We start from the raw sequence: 20760 nt of genomic DNA on the forward strand, positions 1-20760 counted from the left end.
TGATCTGTGTAATGGTGAGAAAGGTGTGTTGAAACCACCCAGTGTTATTCTACTGGTCTATCTGAGGCTTCAGTTTGAGGAGTGCCTCTTTTATATAATTATTTGTACTCAAATTTGTGGCAAAAATATATACCATTGTTATATCTTCTTTTTAGATTGTTCCCTTTACCAGTATTAAGTGACTTTCTTTGTCTCTTCTGATTAATTTTAATTTGAATTGTCTTGCCAGATATGAGAGTAACTACTTCTGCTTATTTGGGGGATCCATTTGTATGGTGTATCAATTTCCATTTTTGATATATTTCAAAATAATTTGGGCAGAGGGTTTTCAAGATGGCTAATGGCAGGTTATCAACATCCAGATCCCTAAATCACTAGACAGATGATCTAAAATTTTAAGAACCATAAACCTCCACTTTCTGAGTGAGAACACTGTGGCTCAGAGAGGTGACAAAATCTTCCCAAGGCCTGAGAGCCATCAGGTGCAAACACGAGAATTTGAACTCAGGGTCTATTATTCTCTGAGTCTGTGCTCTACTCATTCTGCCCTGACAGCTGCTGGGAGGCTAACTCCTCTAATTGTGAAAACCCACATAGTCTCAATTACAGTTGCCAATTGGATCGTGTAGTGAGGATTTACTCCTGGTTCAGGAATTCTGATCTATGTCATTGGAATGTAGGAACAAATTGACTGGAGTCTTATATATTCTTTCATTTTATTTTCCACTGAGTTTTGTCTGGTGGCCACAGGGAAGCTAGTGAATCTCCCCTTAACCCTCAGGAGGACCTAAAAAGAATGCAGTACTCTTCCTTCAATATGTTATTAATTGAAATAGGCTTTATACAATTTATAAATAATTAAACATTTTTTCCTTTCTAGAAGAAGAATGTGCCCCTTGTTAGAGATTATTTAAAATACTGGAAGCCACTCTTCCTACCCAACTAGTTCCTCTCCCTAGGTAAGCATCCCCAGGACCTCAGCCCATGTTTCTGACTCCTTGTACATATGAAGCTGCAAATGATTATGAAGGTTTAGGATGGATTTTGGATTTTCCTGGAATGAGCCAAGGAAATTTTGTGGTCCCTGTACTGTACCTTCTGCCTGGAATGTTCTTCCTATAACTTTGTATGCTGGCTCACTTTCTTACAGTGCTCTATTCCAGAAAATTACCCCTTTATCAAAGGCTTTGCAGATCAACTGCTTAGCTCTGTGCCATCTTAACTTGCTCTGCTTTCCTTCAACCCAAACCACCTGAAAGCTTGGTATGCATCTATTTATCCATTTTACCATCTATCTTTAGTGCCTTCCATTCACAGAAAAGTGTCCTCTGTTGTTGTTTCCTTCTTCTGTGTACTTAGGATCTGGAACCCAGGCCTTAAACACACTTTGCTTTAATAAAAGAATAAATGTCACATATTTGGTGAGATGAGAGCCTCTACTATCTCATACTGTGTCCTTGGAAGACATCCCTACTCATTCATAAAACTCTCCCAGGTAGATCACACATGACTTTAGGACCCTAGGATGCTGCCAAGGTTTGAAGCTGCTGCTTAGTGTAAACAAGGCACTGTCCTCCTTTCTTCCAGGCCTCCATTTTAGGAACAAATTGTCATGCTAATAAGGTAATTAAGGCAAATCCCCTGAACTTCTTTTTTTTCTGAATGATCAAGTAAGAAACTACCAAGGAAACCAGGGAAATAGTTTTTATAAATAAGCTGTTTGCTGGTGTTTGAGTGCTCACTCTGCAGCCTCTGGACCATTCACCTTCAGGAAACTACCTTTCTGTGCTTATGTTGCCTCACTGGCAAAATGATGATAATCATAATGCCAGTTCCAAGGGGACAGGATTAGTAGTGATTGTTTAGAACAGGGTCTGAGGTAGTATCACATGTGTTAATATTCATATATTATCTTTTCAATAATTGTAAGTTGAATTCTGTATGTCAGTTTTTCTCTAAAATTAATGCCACAAAATTGCTTCATAACTCTTCTCTCCACAAATTGCACCAGCAATTTCATTGTATAAGTTCTAAGAAAATAAATTTCTTTCTTTCCTTCTTTTGTTCTTTTTTTTGGGGATAAATCACAGCAAGGAGTACATTTTATATCATGACTCAACACAGGATTACACACATTCAAACTCAAATAGAAGGTTGAAAATTGGGCATATCTTACTACTTGCAATGTTCTCTGGTATTTCTTAATGTATTCTCTATTTTATTCTGTTTTGTGTTTTAATATATGGTGCCAGTCCAGTCAACTTATTTCATGCCCCTCATACTTTTTGACCAGCAGTTTGAAAGCCAAGGTTCTGAAAAACAGACTCAGCTCTGGGGAAGGTGAACTTTGCGTGGTATTTCTAAAAGCACACATTGCTGGGTGTTTGGTATGGGTATTGGCCTTTTAAAGCCTCCACATGTGCTCCTTTTTACAAACAATGGTGATTACCATGGCCTGTCTCACAGCTGAACTAAGCCAATGATCAAAACAAAATGCATGAGGTTTTCGGTAAAGCCATTCTGTGAACAAATTCCTGAAATGATCTGCATTGTACCCCAGCATTGCAAAGGACTTAAGATAATGTTCCAGCTCAATGACTTTGAGTTCTGCTGCATCAGAGATTCTAGATTCCCTTGGGGACTGTTTCTACCTGGAAACTTGACAGTAGTTTTAACAAGTTACTGAATGAGAGTCACATACCTGGAGGTTGGAGGTTGGGGCTACTTAGTTCCCTAAGTCAAAAGACTGTAAAAGAGTTTTCCTTCTAGCTAGAGTGACTGATCCAAATCACCAAAGGAAATTGAACTGTTGCTATGCAAGAGTAGCAGAGAGAACAACACCTGGACCCCATTAATTGAGACCTCTGATAATTTCCTTGCTCAGATAGTTCACTTTAATTGAAAATCAAAGCAACAACATTGAAGAGGGTTTGGTGAGCTTTTGGTTGAAGGATGCACATGTGAGGTAGGAGGAATCCATTCAAGGGATCTATTGTATAACTTAATAATATGTAAACAAATCAAAAAGGAAGATTTACTATGTTTAGCACAGAGAGTGAGTGCTAAAGACAGCAGACTTGGGAGAGGGCCACCTCTGTGACAGACACTCAGACTCACTGCAGAGGAGTGGCTCTGGCCCTCCAGGTGAAGGTCACTGAGGCATATGCTGGGCCTGACAAGCAAAACACCACCCACCTGAGAGATGTGCCACACCTTCTCCACCCACCATGGCAAAGAATCTCTTCCCACTGAAGAGAATGAAGGGAATGAAGAAGGGATATGTTGGGACCAGGAGGAGAAGCATGTATCTCTTGCAATGTGCTTGCGGTGGGCAGGGAGCTGTGTTGACAGGACTCAGGCCAGTCATTATGGTGAGTTTGGAACTGAGAGTGGAGAATTCAGCTGGCCTTTTCTTGGCAGGTAGGCTGCTCAGAAACACCCCACTACACACATTGAACCTCTGTATGATTTCAAATCAACTCTGAGTCTGCTGCCTGATCTATCAGGACATAGCATAGGGAAGATGAGTTGCTATCACCTGCCTCCTGAAACACTGAGATAGAAATAGAAGCCCACCTCTGCAGGTTCCTCCCTTCAGAACCCATCCGAATACATTCAAGTCTAAGATGAAAAAAACAGTTCACAGAAAACAAAGTGCACATGTTAAGGATACCAGAAATGCATTCAGCTAGCTTTGAGGGTCCCCAAGACCTCACCATAGCTGACAGTTTTCTAGAAGGTATCATGGAACTAAGAGTATAGCTGCATTCCTGGCTAAGACTTATTATAGTGGTGTGATAAGTATACACAGCTGGACCACAAGGAAAGGTCTTGAGCTCTGTGGAAATCCACATGCAGGACCCCTGTGCTCCCTCCTTCCCCTGAGGTCACAGAGTGCACCCTCTCCCAGCTGTGGAGACACAGTGACATGCAGGATGTGCTTCAGCCCACAGAAGCCCACCAGAGACTCACAGAGACTCAGCCCCCAACCACACAGAGGAGTGAATACTGGAGCTCAGCCTTTCTCTGAAAGATATGAGTGTACCATGGTGTGGAGTGTGCTATGGGCAGAGCACACCAGGTGATTACCATGAAACTCATGAGGGACTGTACCCTGAGTGCCATGTACTAAGTAAGAGGAGCTGTGGGTGAAGTGTTCCCTGTGGGACCTTACCCTGTGGGTGGGTTGTACCCTGAGGGCAGGGTGTTCCCTGTAAGTGGGGGTGTCCCCTGAGGGTGGGGTGTACCCAATGGGTGGGGTGTTCCTGCACCATGTAGGTGGGATGTACCTTGAGAATAGTGTCTTATGTGGGTGGGGAATTCCCTGGAGGTGGGGTGTACCCTGTGGGTGGGGTGTTCCCTGTGATTGCAGGGCTCCCTGTGAGCTGGGTGTCTCCAGTGGGTGCAGGGTTCCCTATGGGGAGAAGTGTCCTCTCCGGGTGGGAGTTTGGAAGGAGGCAGTGATGCAGGGGGAGAAAAATATTTCAGAGGAGTGGGAATCACTGGTATTGGTGCTGGAGAGAGGTGGGTGTTGCTAAATTGAGGAACGAGCATTTACTGTGTGGGCAGTGGGAGCCCCGGGTTCCAAGCAGTAGGCTGATGGGATGAAATCTGGGCTTAAGAGGGATCTGAGTGTGGGAAGACTAAAGAGGAGTGGGGGAACCTGATGGACAAATGAAGGGAGTTCCCCAGGGGTGGGTGGGCCCAGAGAAGGTCTGGTAGAAGAGGGACTGCAGCTGACTCTACAGCTGGGGAGGAGCTGCTGGCAGTTACTGCTAATATATGCTGTAAATTATCAGAAACCACCTCAACCAGCCTGAAGCAAGATGTTGCTCAATCATGGCAAACCTATAGACTGAAATATGTTGGGGCATTGATAATGTGCATATGAAAACCTTGGAATGGTATAGATAAAGTTCGTCTTCAATCTGGCATGAAAGGAGCAGGGTTCCAAAAAGCTTGTCAATATAAACACAGTGCAATAAAAATGCCTCTAGGAAGCAAAGGCAAGGGATGAATAAACCTACAGACAAGAGATTTGGTTAAGTACTTTTCCAACATTCTACATTTATGTTGTCTTTAAATTTTTTTATGTTAAGAATTGTTTTATAATGATAAGAAACTTTTATTCTTTTGCAAAGAACCTCTTCAAATTCACTGCTAATCCACTGTAAATTTGGAAAAATAAAGCTCCCAGGCAGAAGGAACTCTCCTTCATTAATGGAAACAAGGAGAGGAATCTTTACTAAAATGACTTCATCTGAGCTTTTGCTGCCAACTCCAAGGCCAAGATCAGGCAGCCAGTTGGGATCTGGGAGTAAGTACCATGAAACGTTTTATGGGAGAATCAGTGACACAATATCTATATGAACCTCCAGGTCCTGAAACTAAGGAGTTCATAATTACACCTCTGTTACACCTAAGAAACTATTTCAGGGGAAAGTACGTCAGAAGAATAACCAGGGAAAGCATTTACAATGGAAAATGGTAGAAATGTTATCAATGGAGTGAAGACATTTGGGGAGAGTTAACTCTGCTCTACTCCCCACTGGCCACTTTCCCTCTGGATCCTTTGAGCAGTGCCTTTGTTCTAATAAGCAAAATGATGACAACAAAGCTAATGGGCCTGAGGTCATAACATCAGGAAACTGAATAAAGGACCTTTTTCACCCTACATTCTCCTATATGAGACATGCTCTAATAGTCCTGGAGCCATCATGTGCTCTGCAGTTTTCACTTATGAGGAATATGACTTGAAACTGGTACCACACATCTACCCCTTCCAGGTGACCACAAGGGAGTACATGCATGGCTCCAGAGCATAAATCACAGGGTTATTTGGACCTGTGATACATGGTACTCTGCAGAGGCCCACTTCCTGAGCAATAAGTAGAATTTAATTTGTTTTCAAGTGTAGTTCTGCTCACAAGCCAGTCTCAGTTAAATGGAGGATGCTTTCCTGGACGAATTTGGGTTTTGGTTGCTGCTGTGGGGCAATGAGACAAGTTGCCATTTACATGGGCTCTCCCTAGGTTTGGCTCATATGTTACTTTCTGAACTTATGGAATCTCAAAATATCCTAGTGTATGTGAGTGTGTAGGTGTATGTGCATGGGGGACCATCATCTCTTTTGCACAGGCAAAATGCTGGATCTTAAAGAGGTAGTTGCTGTGACTGGATGAGACAGTAGAAACAAGTCTACAACCACAACTTGCCCAATCCAAGTCCTATGCTCCTCACTCCAATTCTGATACTCTTCTTAACTTCCCTCAATTTGATTTGTCCCATAAAAATTCCATTTCACATTTACAGGTAAAATGAAAGCAATATTCTAGATTCACTAATTTTGGAAGATTATGATGACATCAACCCAGAACATAATTCATGGGTACAGACCCTATTCTCTCAACACAAAGACTATGATCTGGGAGTCATCCTGCCCAATGCTGTCTGAAGATATACTACATTTGACATGCAGAAGGTATAAAAATATTTTAATTAGAATCCACTTAGTAAAAATAAAAACAAAAGCTTTTACATAAAAGCTCACTGTTGTGTTCTTGTGAAGCATTAAATAACATGGGGTACTGGGGCATGCATCCCAACTTGGAAAGAGGGTCTGAGCACTTTTAAACCATAGCCCCTGAATCCCTCTCCAGATACTTTCAGTCTCCTTGGTCTTGGTCCTGAGAAGGTAGACCTGGCTACAGAAGTTCACATTCTCCATCTTCAGGGCAGGGCCATGAAGCTGCCCAAGACCAGAGGTCCAGATGAGGGATTCTCATTCCCTGGGCCCTGCTAAGAGTGTAAAGAATGCTAAAGAGTATTGTGTACACATCATGGAGCAAGGGACACTATCATAGATCACCATCTACCCGAATTCTCTGCAAACCATTTAACTGCAATCCATATTTCCCCATAATAATATTCACCATCTAGTTAACAACTATGTGCCAATATAATTTCATAAAGACTCCACAAATCCCAGGAAATGATCTCTGTTGTGATTTTTTTTAAACATTAGACATTATAGTGTTATTTTCCTATGACATAAGAAAATATCAAGTTAACTGATACATTTTTCCTATAGTTTTTCTTTTGAACTTTACCTCTAGAAGAACTCAGTGTTGCACTGTATCTTATTTTTCTCACATTAACATAGCAATATTTTATTGTCCTTGCTAGATACTGGAGCTGCTTGAACAGGTGTCAGAAGCTATTGGTTCAAATACAGGAAAAATGAGGTAAAATTTCAGTTTGAATCTGAAAAATAAACAGGGGTGATGCCTTTGAAGAGAGGAAAACAAATTCATTCTTGTCATAAGAAGTCATTATTTACTTCTATTTGAAAATGACCTCTCAGAAGCCTGATTGAAACAAAGGGACCTCTTCCCTGGGTTTCTGCTGGAGATAGTGTGGGCTGAAGTGCAGATGCTAAATTCTTCCCAGAATATCAAACACACCTGTGCCCACCAGGTAGGGAGCAGATGTGCTGGCTGAATGAGGAGGATTCTCTAAAAAAGAATAAAGACGTGCATGTGGAATTAAAGATTGCCATGATGACCCCATACGGCTCGTCCTGGCACACTCATTATGCTTCATCCAGCAGATTTCCTCTGCACCTGACCTGAGAGGTCTCCTGACTCTCAGGAACTGCTAAAACAGAGAGGCAAGGCAGGGAATCATGACTTTGAACAAACCCACGGAGCAAGGTCTCCTTAAAATCATCCACATGGAGTCTGGGATGTGTTTGTGGACTTCTTGCTCCTTATTCATGTCACTGTCATTACTGTCTAACTTCATTCATTTATTATAATCTGCTCCTCAACAGTTGTGACTCAAATGTAGTATTTGTCCTTAGCTGCTCTGCAGTACCTGTTCCTCTTTTGATGTACTGTCAGCATCTATTTAGGACATCACTGTGCCTGGGTACCCTGCCATCTGCACTTCACCAAGCTTGATTATCAGCACCAACCTAAATATACGAAGCATTTCTCTGGGCATAGGACTGCTGATGGTACAACAGAAATGTCTATCAGGGAAACAGATGAGCAATGCTAATTGAAGGAATGAAAACTGGAGCAATAATAAGCTACTTTATCATAAATAAGCCTAAATTACATTGCCAGCACTATTTACAATTTTACATGGCACAGAACCTTGCAATTATGTCTATTCAATTACAGCATTCAGAGGATTTTTAAATAAAGATTTCTCACTATGGCTGAACATTCCATTTGGGAGTCTTTGTGATACAATGGAATTCAAAACCAGACAGTAAATAATCCATCACTGTAGAACCAGAGGAAAACTCTGGGCCAAATGCCTAAAGTTTAGCAACTTTTTGAAATAAAAAAAGAAAAAAAGATTTGAGTACTTAGGAATAAATCACAATGACTATGACTCTCTTTATGGTTGTAGAAAAATTGAATTGCATTGCAAATATCATTGTGGTTTAGACAACTTGTTTTTATTTTTCTGGGGATGGAAACCTGGACTTCACACATGCCAGGTGAGCCTCTACCATTGAGTCACATCCCTAGCCTGAATCAACTTAGTTCTAATAAGAAAAGGACAAAATGTATACCAAACTTTGCAGAAAAAAAAAATCCAAAAATTTTGCAAGTGTTGAAAATCCTTTATAAACTTTAAAAACATTCAATCCATAAATATTTCCTGATTTATATTAAAGATAAAAGGAATCTTTTTAAACATGGTATAATATATTCTTAAATGTAATTGAAAATGTGTTCTTAAAATCATCAAATGTACAGTCAATGTTCAAATTCCCTTTCCTGTTGAACCTTCTTTTATAATCTCTAATCTGTCATTTGTAGATGTCCCCTTTTCTTCTGTGGATAAGCAGGACTGCTGTCCAATTCACTTTTTTTCTACCAAACTAAGCAAATCCTGTGATTACATTCATCTTCACTGAAGTTTCTATACCTTCTCATTCCATCATAACCAAGGTTCATTTTCTGTAGGAGTCAAACTATATAACCTAATTACAGAGACAAAACGGGGCTTATCTTGGTTTAAAAATCAAATTTTGTTACCAGCCTAGTGGAAATTTGCATTATTAGACAGAGAGAAATGAATTTAGCTATTAAAAGAATGAAGGTGAACATTAAAGCTTCTAGCTTCAGGAGCAGAGAAGAGAACCACAACTACTAGGACCAAAAAATGGACATTAGCTTCTTCTTACCCCATAGCATGCCCCATAGTATGTCTAAGGCAGGGTAGACCATCTGTTCTGGCTAGCTCCAAACCCACCGACCATTAGGCCAAGCCAACTAATATCAACTTAGGATGATTCTAATTGTATGTAGAAAAGAAACAAAAAAGATTTGCATTACAAAAAATCAAAGCTGTATTTGGACAATACCTGACAGAATAACAAATGTAGGAATGAAAAAAAAAAATGTAGGAATGAGTCAACCATTTCTATGATGTAAATTGGGGCAAACCTTCTCCATATTCTTTGGTAGTTTTGGAATATAAGTGCTTTGACAGCACCATGCCATAAGGAAGCAAAGCATTCCCTGGAGAAACCACATACAAAATAGACGAGACCATGGGACTTGCTTTCATGGGACTGTGTCTATGTTCACGGATGCTCCAGTCACACATCAGAGCTCACAGCAGCTTAGGTGAGCTTGGCCAAGGTAAAATTTCACGAGGAAGGTAGACTGCCATGTTATTCTCAGCAGCTGTGTTTGTGGGCAGAGGTGTTGCTATCTGGCAATAGATAACAGACCACCTAGCAAGTGCCACTAGAGGACCTGGCAGGGAGTGCTCAGAAGTTGGAAATGGGTTGTCTTGGGATCTTGTTCACACACACCAGCTTTGAGTATAGTGAAATTGATGTTGCTTCTTTTTGTAAGTTACACAAGTGCAGAGCTGCTCTCCGCAGGAGAGGTGGTCTAGCATTGAGCAATTGTCTTGACTGGAAATGAAAAGTAATGGGCTTTGGTATTTTCTAAATGTTCTCCAAATTCCCACTTGAGTTTGTCTTTTATTTTCAAAGATTAATTTTCTAGAAAAAATCTTGCCACTTTTGCTTCTTGTGTCCAGTTCTTAGCAATGTATGTCAAACTAATTTTATTTAAGAATAATTTTTAAAAAATTATCTGGGCCACATTTATAAAGCTGACAAAATTAAATTTATGACAAAATGAGTCAGACCTTTTTTTATTCCCAAAATATTTTCATTCTGGTTGGTGGGACCAATGAAGAAGAGACCAACATGAAGTAATGATGTTTGATTTAGAATATCATTACACTGAGGGCAGAAATGTGTCTTCAAACCAATGAGTGTCACGTCTACCAAGGCACACCATGGGTTTAGCTACAGGACAGCTGACACTGACATTAACAATCACAAGGAAAATGTACTAGGAAAACTAAATCAAAATACATCTTTAGGTAAAAATTTATTTCTATGACATAGGTAATAGAGAATATTTGGATATTTTCAATACCCTTGTGATGTTTCTATAAATATTCTTGTTAGGCCTTGGACTCTGGTCATTTTGGTGGAAATAGAAGACATATTTAAGAAGGCCCAGTTGTAAGTGCCACTCTCTGTTTCTAGCTTCAACTCCAGGAATTACTTGAGGAATTAATTTTCTGTTTTTGATGGAAATACCGTAACTGCTTTGGTTTGCCCCCACCCTGGAATTCCAACAGTTTCTACATGGTGAACCTAGATGTCTCTAAAATGGCCCTCAGTCATCCCCACCTCAGGGGATCCATGCACTCCTGCAATCCCTGCCTTTTTGGTCTGGTTTCAATCAGTGACTCTGTGGCTCTCCTCCCAGGAACAGAACTACAGCCAACATGAAGAGACTTCTGCTTCAGACCAGGCTGCAGAAAGACTGCTGGGTGGAGTCTCTGCCTTCTCTGGAGGAAAGCAGCTGTCTAGAGGCTTCTCTGTGGGGTTTTGAGTGACAGAGCTGGAGAGCTGGCCACTCTGTCTGGATGGCAAGACAGAGATCCCAGCAACACTGATAACTCCTCTGTTGCTACCTCCTATGATCCTTGAGTCAGAACCATCATCTAAGTCACTCCCAGGTCCTTGATTCAAATAAACTATGAGTCAATAAATGCCTGTTGCATCCAGCCTCTAAGTTTTGGATTATTGTGTTATACCTTCGTAAGTAATAAATGCCTGCTTGGAGCACATAGTCTGGGTTTTGTTTCCAGTGATTTGTGATTTATATGCAATAGGAAACTGACTAATATCAGCAGGAAATGTTGTGCAAAGAAGCACATTCACAAATACAAGGCTACACAGAAAAAACTTAAGAATCGTTCAGATATATTAATATATGAATATGCATCTATATATCAGATAGTCTTATATTTTTATAAATATGTGTACCTATATGTGTATATATGTATGTATAATTATTTATAAATCAAAGAAAACACATAAATGGTATTTGCCCTTGATCAATTGTAATTTTAGATACTTGAGAAATCACCTGACGTAAATGAGTAAAGAATAAATAGGAGGGAAGAATAGAGGGAAAAAAAATCTCTTGAGAAAAAAAGAAAAAAAGACCAAACTGAGAGGAGAATGGAGGAAAGGAAAGAAATAGACATGCTAATATTGAATAAGAATTTACTAATTATTTCTATGAATATGATCTTAAAAAGTGAGCATTGAATATTACAAGCCATCTAGAACTCTTTGAGATAGCAGTTTTGATGGGATTTTGTTGTGATCATGTGCATCCACTGAACAAGGTTCTGCACTGCAGCATTCTTCCTGAGGTTAAGCAAAGGTGGCCTGAGGTGAAACACCCAGTCAAATGTCAATCGCACATGCAAATGTGCTCTTCTCCAACAGCCTAACAGATGTGTTCCAGAACACTGCAGAAAACAGTAAAGTTAATGTCAAATGCACATCTGATATACATATAATATGTTTAAATAAATTGATTTTGGAAATATAAGAATGGAAATAAAGACACATCTCTAGCACTCTGTATAATAAATACTTTTAGAATTATTATTGCTTCATAGTAATCCTGCACTTTAATGAGATTCCCTGTGCTATTTACACACAAGCTATGAACATAGCCATCACCCCTCTATCCTTGACTTCTCCTACTCCACCCCTGCCAGGTCCTGGAAGTCCCTGTTAAATTCTTTCTACCTGCTGTCTTCTGCCATCTCTACTACCTGTTCCATTCTGTACTTCGACAGTGTTGACTTGCTTGTTTGCATAAATGATTGAGAACATTTGACATTTATTTTTTTGTGCCTGGCTCATTTCTGTCAACATAATGCTCTCCAGTTCCATCCATGTTCCTGAAAACAACAGAATATTACTCTTTTCATGACTGAGTCCTATTCCATTGTGTAAATACTCCTTGTTTTCTTCATCCACTGGTGAGTACCTAGGCTAGACTAAATTCCTTGATATTATGAGTTGACTCTGGGCTTTTTCATTTACTTGTTTAAAACTTTATATATTCAAGATTTTTCCCTCTCTTCTTTCACTGAGAAAATGTGTACACATTTAAAACTATCTCCCATGGGGCTATAGATGTCTGCTCAGAGACTCAGAGACATAGTTGTTACAAATTTTGCTTATTGCAAAATGAGTTGCACATTGATACATATTCATTGATAATAAAAGCCATTGAAAGTTTAAAATGTTCTGGCAACCGACAGGATCTTGAGTTGAGCAACCTGTAACTTTGACCAGCAAATAGATGTCACAGGCATATCAGGGAAAAATCAAGAATTCAGTAACTTTTCCTATTAGCCATTTTCATGCTAATTATGGACATCCAGAAAGAAAATAAATGTATTAATCAGAGAATTGCAATAAGGAACAAAAAATTTTATATATCCCTGGAGGAACATAAATGTGCCTTGGAATTTAGAGTGAACAAGTACCAAGAACAAATATTCAGATTGCTACTGATTACAAACAATAACAAAAGCATGTAAATCAGTTACAATAAAAAAGTAATAAAGAATGTTACAAGGAAATGCATTCATATGCCATTCTGTTTCAGGTATTTGAAATATTAAAAGAAGATTAGGTATATGCCTATATTATCTGAATGTTTACACATTCAAGTTGCTTCTCCTATTTTCATTGCCAAAATGTCCACTTGCATAAAAATATTTACCCAGGGGTTAAAGGTCTCTGCTAGTAGAGACTTTTTGAGACCCAAGAGCTACAGTTGATTGGACAATGAGTTGAATAACAAGTTCACACAACTTAAAAGATGGTATGACAGCCTTTGAATGAAGAAAGCAATAAGGTCACAGGAAAGATGAGTGCATTTTGTCTTTTGCTCAAAATGAGAAAGCAAATAGTTGTTAGAGATCCTGCAAATAAAACAAGAGCTGCCCTACATACTACCAATAAAAAAGCAAGCATTCAATATTTGCTGCGTAATTATCATTTTTTTCCCTAAAGCCCTTTAAGACAGTTTAGCTTGAGAATGCATCCTATATTTAAAAACATTTGAACAATATTATAAAATTACATAAATCCTTTAGATGTATTTGTGAGAAATGAGACAATGTTTGAAAATTCTTAACCCTTCATCATCAGAACCAACGTGATAAACATGCAATGAGAGTGGTCATCTTATTTTAGGAGGTTGACTGCCCAAGATCTAGGAACGACAAGCCCCAAAGATAACAGTTGTAAAAAATCTTTAATTGAAGAGTATTCATGTTAAGTAAGCAACACTCATCAGAGAAACCGGCACACAAAAATGAAGGTATTTGTGTGAATTGTGCATTACTATTTTTGAAAAAAAAATGAAGCTGAAATTTAGTAACTTGATGTTATGTTCAGGAATACTTGTGTTTACAGCTGCATAGTCCCATCTATCATCTGCAGATAGATTCTTAAATCACCAACATAAGCTTTTACTTTCAGATGTGCATACATTCAAGGATTTTTATTAATGGTTTATATTCTTTGTAAGATAATTTACTTGGAAAATTCTTCTGCATAATGTGATAGTTGTGAGTAAAAGCTAATATTTTTGAGTAAAATTTAATTAAATTCCAAACTGCCATTTTGCATTAAAGTATGCCTATGAAGAATCATCCCCTTTGGAGTGGTTACATGAGACTTAAAATACTGTAGCTAAAGTCTATACCAGTGTGCTAATTACAGGAAGGGCTCATAGAAGTCAATGCTCTAGAGGAAGGGAGTAATTTTGAAGTGAGGGGAACATTCTACTGATGTACCAACTTGCATCAGTCCTGGGGTACAGCTGCCTCACGTCACCCATGCAGGTCTTGAAGTCCAGGGAAGCAGTGGTTCCCAATCTGCCTGTCCTGCAGTGGTACCACCTAACTCAACATAAGACCTGGGCTCTCCATCCATGTTGTGTGTGCCCTTTCCACAGCAGTGTTAGTCTGGAGAGGAACCGTAGGAAGAGGGATCTTCCTAAGTTACAGAAAAGGGAGTGAGATTGTATTTCTGTTGGTGCCTGTGTACAGTTACTCACTTTACATTTGACATAATTTTGTAAAGTAGTTACTTTGTTACAATAATCACTTGATAGTAAAGTTGAAGGGAGTAATACCTGCAGTCTCCTCGAAGCTCTGAGAGAAGAGCTCTACCAATATATACCCATGGAATTTATGCTCACTAACATAAATATTTTTATACATGTGACTTTATTAAGATGTTTAAAATTTTATGTATTCTGATTAGTTGTACATGTCAGTAGAATGCATTTATACATTTTGATAGATCATACATAGAGTGTAATCTCTCATTTTTCTGATTGTACATACTGCAGGATCACATGGGTCATGCAGTCACATATGTACATGAGGTAATAATTTCTGTTTCACTCTACTGTCCTTCCTACCTCATACCCCTTCCCCTCCCTTCACTCCCCTCTACCTAAAATAAATAAATTTATCCCTTCCGCATTGTGAATTAGCTTCTACATATCAGAGAAAACATTTGGTCTTTGGTTTTCGGGTTTGGTTACATACATACTATACATACATATAAATTTGGAAATATAGATATTATAGATATTGTAATGTAACTTAAATTAACCGCTAGTTATTCTTTTGCCTATATTTATGGATTTTTTAATCACCTGGTACATGCATGTTTATAAAGCACACACATACATGTATTTTACACAGATGGAATAAGAGTGGGAAAGAAAAATGCAGACATATTCCCAGTTTGCAGAGATTCCTTCTAGATAATTTTAATTTTCTTCTTGATCTTTTTGTTTTCTAAATCTCCTTTAATAAATAAAGAAAAAAATGTTATGAATTTAAAGATGCAATAAATGCTATAAAAATCTGCATTCACACTTCACAGTTGCAGATTTGCTCAAAGGAAGCAGATGGCTCTTAGCCCTGTAACATTCTGTCTCCTAAAATTAGAACCAGACACTCAGGCGTGATCCATTGCATGAAATGGATTTTAGATTTAAAAATGCAAATAGAAATAATTGCAAAGCATTAACCTGCTCTGTTGTAGTGAGGGGTGGATCTAGCCAGCCCAATCATTTATTCAATATATACTGATTGCAGACAGTGTGCACAACCTGTGTACAGAGCAGTTAAGAAAAGAGTTGTGTTCATGTTCTCATGGAGATTTCAGCCAGTTGACAACCCCCAGGTCATTTATGTGCAAAGTTGGTGTCTCTAGGTGAAAGAGCTACAAAAGCAGAGGGCCATCTCTTTTGCTCACACTTGATCTTTTAGGTCTTCCCCCACCTGTGTCTTATAGCAGGTACACCATAAATACTAGCTAAATTAAAATGGAAAGGATTTATAAATGAAATTCAAACCAATGGAAATAAGTTCACCAAAATTTTTAAGTGTCTGTTACCGTGAAACTGACCAAGTTCCCAAATAAGACCAGTACATAGATGCTGAGCCCCTAAGGCTAAGGTTATCACTGGAGAGTTAGGTCAGAATGTGATACACTGAATCACAGAGTCTTATACAAAGTGCACAATAAGCTAAGTAGAAAAAAGGATGAGAGAGAGATCATAAAAAACATCATGCAAAAGGTCATTCCAAGGTTGGATCATAAAAGGTAAGCCATACTTGGGCAAAATAAGGAGAAAGCAGATTCCAAGCAAGGAGAGGCAGCATGATCAGTCACATTGATCGTTAAAATAATTTCAGCAATTGGTCATTTAGACTGGTTGGAAGAGCAGGGGTTTTGCAAACTAGAGCCAGGACGTAGACTTGCACCACAGGGGAAGGGGAACCATGGAAGGTGTATGCTAAGCAGAAGGGTGACTTAGCTAGAAGAACTCTCAGCTCACCTAATGGGCAGCTATGTGCAGGGCATCTTCAGGGAAGGGGAGCCAGCCAGATTAAGGAAGTGCAGGAAGGTTATTGGAGAGTCCTGAGACAGGAAGAGCAGATGATGGTGAGCCAGGGTCTTCAGCACAAGGAGTAGACAGAATCAAGGACACTTTTCAAGTCACATGGACACAATTTGGTGGTATCATTTATTCATTCAGCCAAGATTTGTTGAATTAAAGAATAACTTGAAATACATTAAGTTCAATGTCATGTCAGATTATTAGGAAAAGCACTTTGGAAAAGGTCCTGTCAAAGTAGTGTTCATGGAACACACATTGTGAAGCACTTTTTCATACCATGATGCAAAGCATATCCAGTTTTGCTGCATAATTATTATAATAATAACATCAACAATAATTACAACTTATAATTCTTTGTCTGTATAATTCAGTGAATCATCCCAAAACTCTATGAAAAAGGTAAGGCTTAATTAATTTAATTTTTAAAATAATATGAAGAAAATGATGCTTAGACAAAGAAAGAAACTTGCATGATCTCAAATCTCAAGTCACCTATTATGTGTGTATGAGAATGTGTGTGTACATGCACTTTAGCCCCAAATATAAGGTTATCCCACTAGACTAAACTGTTTTTAAAAAGGAGAAAAAAACGAGAATTTTGTATCCATAAAACAGTAATAACCTAATCTGGTGATGATCAAAGCTATAACAGCAAAATGACAATTTCAAAGAATACCATGGAAAATGTACACAAAACTAAAATTGACTTCAAATAGTTTATCTAATAGAATTTTTTATTATAAAACATTACACAGTGCATTGAGAACATTATAATTTTTGATCTTGTCTGAATTAACCAGAATCTCCTCCATTCATTGATTCCTTTCTACTTGGTTGACATGATCAATGATTATCAGATTACTATTCCGAAGAGTAACAGTATTTCTTAATAGATTATTTTGCCTAACAGATTTTTTTTAATTAAAAAATAATTATTGATTCTTGGTTTGGAAAATACTATTCTTCCTGGACACATCTTTAGGAGCAAAGTCTTAGGTACTTGCTGATGATTGAAAAGAAAGAGACTAAAGATCTGTAAAGGCAACTTGACATTAAGACTGCTATTTTTTTCTTCTAATCTATGCACCAATGGAAAATTTCAAAACTGAAAACATGCCCCTTGAGTCCTGACCACCTTTAACCACTGAATGCACCTTTGAACTTCATCCCTTTATATCTCCCAAAGCTATTGCCTCCAATTGCCCAATTAATCTCAAATAAGAAGAACAAAACTTAAGCTAGAGGTGTCACGTCTGATTTCTAATTATAATACAAGACTATGGCAGAGAAAACAGTACAGTAATGGCACAAAAAGCGACCCAAGGCCAAAGGAATGGAGTTGAGAGTCTAGAAAGAAATCCCCTCAGGCACAGCAAACTTATTTCCAACAAGGGAGCCAAGCACACACACTGGGGAAGGGACAGTGTGTTCAGTGTGCTGTGTTGGGAACATGGGATATCCACCAGCAAAAGGATGAAACTGGAGCCTTCTCTTGTGCCAGAGAAGTACATCAAATCAAAATGGATTAAAGACTTTAACAGAAGACTGGAAACCATAAAATCCCTAGATGAAAATTTAGCTTAAAAATTAATTGTCATTGATCTTGGCAATGATTTCTTTTTGGGATATAATAACAAAAGCAACAGCACAAAAGCAAAGATAAACAAGTAGGACTACAGTATTAAGGCTGTGTGGGGAGCAGCAATAGCTATGTTGTTAGGATGACTGAGTGTAGTTTAATTGTGGTTTGCTCATAAACATCAGCCTCTTCTCTCCCAGCCTAAAGCACAGAGGACCTGTCCTGAAGAAACAGTGGGGCCTGTGTGTATGATCTACCCCATTCCATTCAGCAAAGGACAGCACAGCTCTGGGGAAATGAAGTCTTAAATTCAGGATGCCACCCAGTCAACCAAAAATACCCGACTGGGTATAAGACTGGTGGCAGACACATGACCTATTGAGAACACAAAGGGCACTACCAAGCCTGATAGCAGGGCTATTGTAAATTTCTCACAAATATGTGAGGTAAATGCAGCCAAGCATTAATCTCACCAGAAGGACCAAGCAACCGGAGTGCCTAATGACAAATGAATTCCAAAGGAGGAAGCTGAAGGAAGCACGTGTGGGGGAAGCTGCAGAAGGAAAACCTTTGCAATGTATGTAGCAGGTGAGGGACTGTATCTGGAATACGTAAATAACTCCCATAAATCAATAAGGCAAAGACAAACAGCCCGATAGAAAATTGAAAATGAAATGTACAGAAAGAGGGATACAAAAGATCAATAAATGTATGCAAATCTGTTCTACCTAGCAAAATGCAAATTAAAACCACAATAAGATACTATTTCTTGCACACCAATTTGGCAAAAATGGAATGGCTAGTAGCAAGGGGGTGAGGAGCAGAGATTCTTACATGCTGTGGAAATGTACATTTCCAAAGTCCACTGGGGAGTAAACTGGCCTTGCTTATGACTCTAGGTACCTACCCTGAAGACGTTTCCATCAGGCCCTGAAGAATCAGGAATGCTCACTGTGGCACTGCTCAGAAGCACAAATTGGGAAATTAATGCCTGTTAATAAAGGAGTGGCTAATAATTTTGGACATTACATGGAATAGCAGGTGGTCTCTTAAATAATGAGGTAGATTTATAATAACATAAAATTCTCTGAGACATATTGTTAATTGAGAAAAAGCCATAGGTTTTCAATTGTAACAAACAAAAACGTGGTCAAAAACCCCTACAGGCAAAACCACACTAGGTATACAAAGGCTTTTAAAGCCAGTCTGGAAAAACAAGAGACTCTGCACCTAGCAGGCTGCTGGTAATGACCCGTTCAGAAAGAAGTGACCTAAGGCCAGAAGTTAAGGAAGGATCTCATTTGGTCTGCAAAATTTGAATGTACTTCAAACTGGACTAGCCATGTTGTAAAAGATTGGAATGAAGCTGCATAATTTAAAGAATGAATGAATGCATGCTGAAGCGACAAGGCTACACACCCCTGTTTCCTGCTTATTTTTTTTTTCTGGTACTAGCAGTAGAACCCAGGGATGCTCTACCACTGAGTTACATCCCCAGTCCTTTTATTTGTTTATTTATTTAATTTTGATACAAGTTCTCACTAAGTTGCTGAGGCTAGCCTTGAACTTGCAATCTTCCTGCCTTGACCTCCTAAGTCTCTGGGATTACCAGCATGAGCACCTGGCATACTGCTAGTTGAAACAGTCACATATGTTACTGTTCAATTGATTTATTTGCTTAGAACATTAATCTTAGAGCATGTTATTATAGGACTGAAAAAAAGCAAGAGAACAACCAAACATAACATTTAGACATGGAGTATGAAGTAGCATTTTTCCATAAAGCTTAAGGAAAAAAAAAAGTACCAGTAGCCATCTGGCTAGTCCAAGCTGCAATATCCTGCATATGTAAATTATTTTTAATAAGTACATAAATCTCTTTATCTCTGTATCCAAGATGCCAATCGCCTTAAAAAATTAAATAAGCAATGGAACTGAGATGCTGGAACCTCAGTGCTAAGACTTGAAGTTCACCTGTGTTCACAGTGACAACTTCACAGATGAATAAGTAGTACCCAGAGTGCAGGGTAAGGAATTTTTGATTGTAGGCAACAGGACCCAACTATGGTTAATTACAGTACAAAGAGAATAAATTGAATATATAAAAGTGGTTCCCCTAAAGCAGGAATAACTGAGATGCCAGGCTAGAACTAGGGCTTCTGTGATGATCCAGGTGATCTGCCTCAACACTGGATATCACTTATTAGATGCTAACTTTATGATAAGAGTCTATAAAAATAGCATGCATCCAGGGGTATAACTCAGTGATAAATCACTTGCCTAACATGTACAAAGCCCTGGGATTGGTCCCCAAGACCACAAAATAAATAAATAAATATCATGCATTCATTGAGTTCTTCCAATATTCTCAATGCTATCTTATGCCCTTTAATGTGTAATTACTTTTTGTTTTGTCTAAATAATTATTAACATGTCCATTTTAGAGTTAAGCAAACCATCCATGGATGAGATAGGGAATTGGGAGCCACGCCAAGTGATGAGATTTCAGGCTTACTTCCACACACTGGCATAATTGCCCCAAGATTCTGCCTCTGGTAAGTGGTCAGAAAATCCTGCATAGAGTGGTAGCAGGGGACATGGCAATTCAGTCAGTGACCTTCTATCCTGTGATCTCTTGTACTCACTGCTTGGTGACTGGACAAAGGGTTGTGTGCTACTTCCAGAGCTCACCCTTCTGTCTTCTCCATGGATATTCTTACTCACTGTCTTCCTTCCATCTATGCAGAGCACCAAAGCACTGCATGACCCTGGAAGCCCCACTCATGACACCAAAGTCTCCACCTGCCTGGGTCCCTGGAT

General features: G+C 38.9%; 1 protein-coding gene across 1 annotated transcript in view; it reads left to right on the forward strand.

Annotated features, from left to right (window-relative positions):
- LOC124973607 (peroxynitrite isomerase THAP4-like) overlaps positions 1-20760 on the forward strand; it is a 116029-nt gene that overhangs the window by 68596 nt on the left and 26673 nt on the right. The window lies entirely within an intron of this gene.

The sequence above is a fragment of the Sciurus carolinensis genome, unplaced genomic scaffold, assembly GCF_902686445.1.
Source record: "Sciurus carolinensis unplaced genomic scaffold, mSciCar1.2, whole genome shotgun sequence".
Lineage (NCBI taxonomy): Eukaryota > Metazoa > Chordata > Mammalia > Rodentia > Sciuridae > Sciurus > Sciurus carolinensis.